At 57.0% G+C, this 8,150-nt stretch overlaps 1 long non-coding RNA gene across 1 annotated transcript in view; it reads left to right on the top strand.

Annotated features, from left to right (window-relative positions):
- Positions 1–1,194: 1,194 nt before the first annotated feature.
- Positions 1,195–8,150, top strand: part of LOC127751642 (uncharacterized) — a 22,234-nt gene continuing 15,278 nt past the window's right edge. Inside the window, exon 1 of the long non-coding RNA XR_008012196.1 lies at positions 1,195–1,366. This is a non-coding gene — a long non-coding RNA (uncharacterized LOC127751642). The remainder of the gene's footprint in view (positions 1,367–8,150) is intronic.

Genomic DNA, 8,150 nt, shown 5'->3' with positions numbered 1-8,150 from the left:
TGACGAAGAGACGGGTCGGGCCGGGCGCTCTGGCGATGAGCGCTCGGTGGCTGGCGGGCGGAGCCCGCCCGCCCGTTTGAGAACTCTGCTGCTGCTGCAAGCTCGTTGTCCGCGACAGTGTACAGGGAGCAGGGGCGCACAGCTTGTGTCGTTTACCTCACCCGGCGGGGCGGGGCGGGGCGAGGCGGGGCGGTGGGAGTTGGTCGTGTGCGGAATCCTCGATTCACCGCGTGATTCTAGCCCTACGGCAAGGCCGCAGCAGCGCATGGTGCCGAGAGAGAGAGAGAGAGAGAGAGAGAGAGAGAGAGAGAGAGAGAGAGAGAGAGAGAGAGAGATGGTTTGGTTTCCCCTGGGCTAGTTACCGCACCGCCGGTGAAATTAAGCAGCAGTAGTGAACGACGATGGTCCGGTGGGCGCGGCGGGGCGGCGCGGAGCACTGCTTCTGCTGCCGCTGTACAAAATGGATGCCTTGTTGGCGCAGCGGTCGGCTGCCCCTCCTGCACTGCACGCACGCGCCTGTGTGACGGGGTGCCACTGGTATGAAACAAAATGTGTAATATGGATCACACTTGATGTGTGTTACTCGGGATTTTTATGCTTGAGACATGATGTTTAACTTATCTTTTGCGAAATGTTTCAACCTTGCAGTTTGTGCATCACAGGACTAAAACACCTGTTCTACACTTGCACTTACTCTTACTCTCCTACTTGAGGGCCGAGGCAGGTGGAACTTGTCAGCTCATGCTAATAATAAGATACTGCCTGCTTATCTGCTCTGCACCACCACCTGACACTGACACGTACTTGCAGGTGTCAACGAAGTGTACTTTTTGTAAGACTTTTCCCCGAAACCAAAAATGAAGAAGAATAAGACGAATGAATTTCTTACTGCAGAACTGTGGCTTTGTTCAATAGGTATGGTACAGTACTGTCCTACTGTAGGTTAGTACGTTTTCTCTCGGGTTTTCCTGTACAAGGATTTTGTTTTCAACGTGACCCGTGACAATGGCACGAGGCACGCCCGTATAACGTAACCTGTGCGGCCGAAGGACCTCCACAGGACTTCCACAGGACCTCCACAAGACCTCCCGGCCGGGCGGGCCTGGCCTAGGCGCTGCCGCTCGGCTCAGGAGGGGCGGCGGCTCGGGGGGCCCTGGGCTCATCTACCGAGTGAAAGTCGACGAGAGTGTTTTCTATCGCCCGACCGACCTTGACAGCAGCAGCAGCAGCAGCGCGAGTTAGAGAGAGAGATAGAGAGAGAGAGCACCTACGCCACTGGCTGCAGCACGCGCGCGCCTGTCGCGGGGCACGGGGCTCATCAGCACCATCGGCGCGAGATGCGACGGACTTTATTATTGGCGGCCGAGTGAGTCAGTCTGCAGGAATGTTGGTGTGTTTGTAGAGCTGCATGCAGCGGGCGGGGCGGCGGCGGGGAGTGTGGTGCGGTTGGAGCCGCCAGACCGGCTGCCATGGTCTCAGAAACAGAAACAGCGCGCGAGCGAGGAGTCAGCTGATTGTGCGGCAGTGGTGACGATAACGCGTGGTTGTGGTTCAATACTCTGGGCATCCCTCTGAGGCGAGGAGTGTGTCTGTGTGGGGGGGGGGGGCTGTATTGGGCCTCTATGTGTGCATATTCGCGCGCCTGCTCGCCCGGCCGGACGGAAGGGGAAGAGAACTCGTCTAGCGTGTGTGATAAGCAAAAACAGCTGTTCTGCCACACACATTCGTTTTCATGGCCACCGTGCGCTGCCTTATCAACATCAAATAATTTCACTTTTTATTTGTGTGTTGGAGGGGGGGGGGGTGTCTTGCTACGTACGTAAAGTCCTATGGGTACCACCGTAACGCTATAATACGAGATTCAAAATAGATGACATCGTTATCATTACTTCCAGTTTTGTAGATACACGCTGCTCTTGCACTCTGCGCCGCGGGGGGGAGCAGACAGGAGCAGGACCTCCCGCTCTCGCTCTCGCGCGCGTGTGGGAGGGGCCCGTTGTCACGGTTAGCAGGATCACAAATCGTTAGCGTGACGTCACCCCTCCCCCCCTTATCCTTCATACATATGCAAACTGTGCCCGCTCCCATCCCGTCCCGTCGCGCCGCGGTCAGCCCCGGAGCAGAGCGGGGCGGGACAATGAAAACATGTACCGGGTGATTCAGAGCACGCGCCGCCGTGTTGCGGGTTTGCATATCCTCGACTCGGCGGGCGCACGGGTGAGAGGTAAGGAGGTGAGGGGTCCCCTCCTCACCTCTCACCCGTGCGCCCGCCGAGTCGAGGATAGGCAAACCCGCAACACGGCGGCGCGTGCTCTGAATCACCCGGTATAACACATCGCGAGCGTGTTTTGTGTCCAGAGTCGCGGAACTCTAATTCGCCCTTTTATCCGCGAAAACCATGCTGAAAATCCCTAAAGTGCATGAATTTCGCACACTTCCGCAAGGTGCGCGAGTAAACTCACACTGTTGTAACTATAGATGTTGTGGTAAGAGCATACTGCTGTTTTTCGCAAGTGTACGTGCGCATGTGTGAGCAAAGTGTGAACGACTCTGTCGCATACATCTACTGCAGTAGAAGTTTGTTCGCTCATACTTGCAGGTGCACTTACTTTGATTTTAAGATGTGAGTTCCAAAGTGCTTACAGTTTGGTTTCGTGGGCCGGGCGTCATAAGTAGAGCAGGGCAGTCCGGAGGTCCGGAGCACCTATCGGCAAGTTCGCCAGGGCGTGGCCATCAACCTTCTTACTCACTTTTTATTTCTTTTACGTTCTGTGAACAAAGCACACAACCACTCGTCATGATGATTACACTCCGGCAGAGAGAGAGAGAGAGAGAGAGAGAGAGACAGAGACAGAGACAGAGACAGACAGACAGACAGTGTGTGTGTGTGTGTGTGTGCGCGCGGAGTACATAGTTGGGGCGGTGTTGTAGGGCTCCCCGGAGGTGTTAGAAGTCTCGTTAGTCTCCTTTCTATCTCAACACATTCACTCAGGCTCCACTCCGCCCCCCCGCTCCCGTGCTAATTACCACCTCCTCCCCCGCCTATGAAGAGATATGCGCCACGCCGTGCCACGCCGCATAACGCCCCCAAGCGGCCAGGTGTGGCGGGGCGGGGCGGGGCGGGGCGTGGGCTGAGGGCGCCGCCTGCTCCATCTCACTTTCACCCGTGTGTGCTCTGCACCTTCGGAAATCCGCACGCGCTGTATTTACATCCACCTCCCCAAAAGTTGTGTGATTTTGATGATTGCATTTTTTGGTTTCAAAATAATATCCCTCTGCCTTAGGGACATTTTTCTTTAATCTTGCAAAGTAAATTATTTTGTTAGATCGAAAGCCGCCAGTGTGAAATAATTGTGTGTGAGTCACTGCTGAAAGATGTTAAGGAGAGACAACAAATATATCTTTTAAATTCCTTTTCGCCTTTCCTAGGAGTGTACATGTGCAAGTATGACTGGTGCGGTGCGCAGGAGGTCTGCATAGCGGCGAGCGGGCCAGGAAGGCATGACCATTTCCACCTGACGTTTCCTCCTCAGGACAAAAGACTTTGCAGGGGGACAATTTCCGCCCGATCTCACGCAAACAAGCTCGAAGATGACCCATGGTCGCGCCATTTTAAATATTTCACTTGTTACCATCAGATTGTCCCTCAACATTGATGTATTATATTATTTTTTTATTTTACTCTATTTCCGTCCAGGAGTGCGAGATATTATTCCAAGTTGCGCTTTTATTTTGTCCCTTTGGCTGATAAGACCATTGTTTCGTCGACGAGGTCCGTGCTGCAAGCAAAACCTCCTTCCTCCTCCTCCTCCTAGTTATCGTGAGGGGAAGGGGGAGGCGAAAATGGAGAAGGGAAAGAGGGGGGGGGAGGGGGTTCTCGCGGAGGTCCGATGCGATGGCTAGGAGGAGGGACCCTCATCAGCATAATGTTCCGATGCGTGGGAAGAGTCTGAGTGCGCCAAGCAGTACTGCGCTTTGATGAGGATCGATGCCAGGATCTCTCTCTCTCTCTCTCTCTCTCTCTCTCTCTCTCTCTCTCTCTCTCTCTCTCTCGCTCGCTCGCTCGCTCGCTCGCTCTGTAGCGGACCAGGATCCCCGTCCAGTTCCAGCTGCAGCCAGCTGGCGCTAGCTGGTTGTGCCCTCCGTGTCTCTCCGTTCGATGGATAACTGACGGGCTTGGCTCTGGTTGAATAATGGATACACCTCGTCCCGGTCACGTCGGTTTCGTGCGCCGTCGTGGGCGCGTCCTTAAACAGTTTAAGGTTATGGACGCCCCCTGGGGATGGGGTTGCCGGGGGCCGGGGCTCTTCGCGTCGCCGTCTCCCCGCCACGGCACGCCACGTCGCTGAGGCAGCAACAGTAGCCCCACATCGCCACGAAGGTTTTGCGGCAGCAGCAGCAGCAACACGCCAGGCTGGCTGGCAGCAGCGGCTCTGTGGCACAAGCAAGCCGTAAAGACTGTGTCCTGCAGTGATGGACGCCCAATTAAGTGCTTAATGGCAACGGTTGGAGGTGACTAGACTAGACCGGACTTCTCGGTTGTTGTTGTTGTTGTTGTTGTTGTTCTTCTTCTTCTTCAACGGCAGCGGTTGGTAGGAGCAAGCCGAGCTGAACGGCAAGCAGTAGCAGCAGCAGGCAAAGGCTGTGGGAATGAGCCGAGGCGAGGCCCCCGACGACTGACGAATGGATAGATCCGCTGCTGCCGCGGTGTGGCCCGGCGAAAATAATGAGGTGAAAAGAGGCAGACGGGCGGGCGGGCAGCTCCACTGCGCCGCGACTGCGCCGTGTTGGCTGAAGCCCTTTAGTGTTGCACCTGCCGAGTATCCGGGTCGCGGCATCAACGCGTCGTCGCCACGCACTGGCACTACTCCATGGGGGCGCCGGGGGCCGGGGCCGGGGCCGGGGCCGGGGCCGGGGAGACCAGCTGTACTGGATCTAGCCTCGCTACCGCTCGCTACTGGCGAGAGGTTTTAATGTTTCTGAAAAGTATGTTTCAGGAATTTTCTGAGATCTTCAATTTTTAAATGTACGAATTTCCCCGTAAAGTTCCTTTTCATTTCAACTTGTCTGGAAATATATCATTTCTCACCAAATTTTCTGCAAAAGTTTTTAATTTTTCCTGAAAGGTCTCGGGCTTTTAAATCGCTTCTCCTAGAGGTGGGGTTGGCGGGCTGGGATAGGACTCTAGGAATATATGCCGCTGATATGTGTCAGTGGGCCTCGGCCTCCCCGCCCCTCGAGGACTGCGTGGGCGTCTCCGCCACGCTCTATTGCGAAAACAGAAGCGGCTATGTTTCGTGTCTTTTTGGCGCCGGCGCGAGGACGAGCGCCTTGGCTCGGGAGCAGGGCGCCCGAGGGGTAGGCAACCCGTCGCCGCGCATGTCGCACGGTTGCCTACCTGTGGGGCGCTCGCGGACGGCCACACCCTGCCCGGATCCCCGCAGTCACCTCGCCAGGACGCCCGAGGGGTAGGCAACCCGTCCCCACGGCTGTCACTCGGTTGCCTACCCGCAAGGCGCTCGACCCCACCGCCCGCCCCGCCACGCCCTCTGGACTCGGCCGACCTGCGTCGCGCTGCGCTATGCCAAAAATTCGGCCAAAACAACCGTGTAAAAATAGCGGGCGCGAACCGGCCGGCGGCCGGGGAGGCCAATGTGCTCCGCGCCGCTCACGCGGGTCCGCGGGACCGCTCGCGCTATTGTGCCACCGCAGAGAGGAATACTGATGAACCTCTCAGGTTTCTGTAAGACAATTAAATTGAAGAGTCTGCCTAGTGTAGCCAAGTCCCCCCTCGTTACCGCTACGACCATCTCTTCCCGGAAGGACCCCCTGCTATCCGCCGTGTCGCCGCCGGCCCCGAAGTGCCTGCCGGTGGACAATGCGCAGAGGGGGCCGCGGCCGGCGCGCTCCGGACAGGTGGACAATGTGTGTCTGCGGAATGTGCAACGTGAGCGGCGGCGGCCCGGCCCCGCGGGGGACGCAGTCGGTGGTGTCGACGGCTGATCGAAGCTCAAGCGCGGCGGGGACGACCGCGGTTCAGGCGGCGAGCAGCCAAACCGACCAAGCATCACGTCATTTACTGTACAACTCGCTCCTCGTTGGACTGCTTCAATCGAAAAACTTAAAAGTCGACCCGTCGTGTCATGTTTTCTTGATATGCACTCTCCGGAGAAAGCCATGTTTCTCGTGATGACCCCGCATCCTCCTGTCCTGGGCGTGGGTCGACATGCACCAAGGAACGCCTCTCTCGACGTGATAGCATACGTGACACGTGTTAAGCTTAATTGTTTTCCCAGCATAGTGATCGCACCTCATGTCTTATGTTCGCACGCTGAGCCTTCGTGTAATGTTGTAAATGTGGCAAATCGACCGGGTCGTCGCCGTCGTGCCAGGCGGTGCGGGTCGCGTACGACATGTACCATGCGGCGCCGGTCGCCAGCACGTCCCGGTCGGGTCCCTCACGGCCGGCGGCCTGGCGGCCGGCGGCCTGGCGGCCGGCCCAGCTGCAGCACCTCGGCACCGATGAGCACGATGCATTTTGCATCGGGCTGCCCACCCACCCACCCGGCTCGCACGCCCGACTGGAGCGGAGAGCAATGCTAGAGAAAACTCTTCATACTCTCCGCATCATGTTGGAAATAAAGAGATAGGCGGCCCTCGCGGAAAGAGGCGAATATATTATCCGTTTTATTTCGTTATCGACGCTTGTTGCGGTCATGTTTTGCTTTGCCGTGGACCCCGGTCGGTCGGTTACTCTATACATTTCGCTGGATGCGCGCGGCGTGCGCGGCCGCTGTATGGGTATTGGGCTTCTAATCTTATCCGCTCCGCCAGACGATATACGTTCACCTGCCCGCGGCGCGTCCGCCCCGCCCCGCCCCGCCCCGCCCCGCCACACCACACCACGACAGTCCCCGTCTCAGCCCCGCTCTCTTGCGAGCCACCGTGTCCGGCTATGGCGACCCGTCGTCGTGGTGGCGCTCCTGGGCCGCTGGTGTCGGCCTGCTGCTCTGTGATGGAAGTCCACGCGATCCAAAGCAGCCGAGTTTATACATTATTGACGGAGAAAAAGGGGGAGGGAGGAAGGAGAGAATATGTATTTCTGATGGCGATCCTCCTCCCCCCCCCCCCCTCTACTCCCCGAAAGAAAACCACTATCGTGACGGCCACACTTCCGAACGGAAAGGAAAGAGACGGCCTCTACGATAAGCAAGGAGTGGCCAACCACCACCCCCTCCCCCTCAACAAATAGCTCTCAGCCGACGAGGGGGCTCCGAATCGCACGGCAGACATCTGCTGCTTGCTTTTGCTTGCACGTCTCGCGCCGCGGGGCGTTTGCCTCCTCTCTTTTTATTTTATTACTTTCCGATTTTCTTCTTTGATCGCGCAATAGATTCGAGTGTGGTGTTCGTTTGGAAGACTCGCCTGCCGCCATAAATTGTGATTGCCTTTGGGGGTTGGGGAATTTTTCGTACGGATTTGTCTGCAAGAGGGAGGGGTGGGGGTGGGGGGGTGGGGAGAGAGCAGTTTTGTCGGTATTGAGTGAGCACTTTTTCATGCCAAGAGTTTGTTGTTTGGCCATAGCCACATTATTCCTTTTTTTTCCGAGTGCAGGAAATGCTTGCTTCGGGTCACTTGGCCCAAGAGTAGGGCACTGTGTCTTTCGAGTCCCTCCTCCCAGGTGTAGTGAACCGCGACACGACGGCTAGCAGGGGGCGTGGCACCCGTAACAGCGGGTGGGGTGAGGAGGGGCGGGGCGGAGGGTGGGGCGCTGCGGAGCACTTCTATTTCCACTTCATCTAAATTCAACGCTGTGCCCTCGAGAATTTAAATTATTTTCCAGCCATCAGTTTTTGCTGCTGCTCTAGTGGTGAACTAATAAATTGGAACTCCATAATTTAATGTTGGCGTGCCTTCTTCCCTTCTTTTTCTTGGCGTTTTGTTTTCTTGTTGTGCTTCTTCTCCTTATTCTTCTTGCCGTGCGCGTCGGGCAGCACCTCATCGCTTTGTCCCTTTCGAGCACCATCCTATGACTTCATTGGCACCCCGTTGCGGTCACTCGGGCCCCGCGGGCAGCCGCCGTCGCCGGGGGGCTCCAGGTCGGACGAGAGAGAGAGAGAGAGAGAGAGAGAGAGAGAGAAGAGAGAGAG

This window comes from Frankliniella occidentalis, unplaced genomic scaffold (assembly GCF_000697945.3).
Source record: "Frankliniella occidentalis isolate FOCC.00 unplaced genomic scaffold, Focc_3.1 Scaffold643, whole genome shotgun sequence".
NCBI lineage: Eukaryota > Metazoa > Arthropoda > Insecta > Thysanoptera > Thripidae > Frankliniella > Frankliniella occidentalis.
This window is presented reverse-complemented; position numbering and strand designations above follow the sequence as displayed.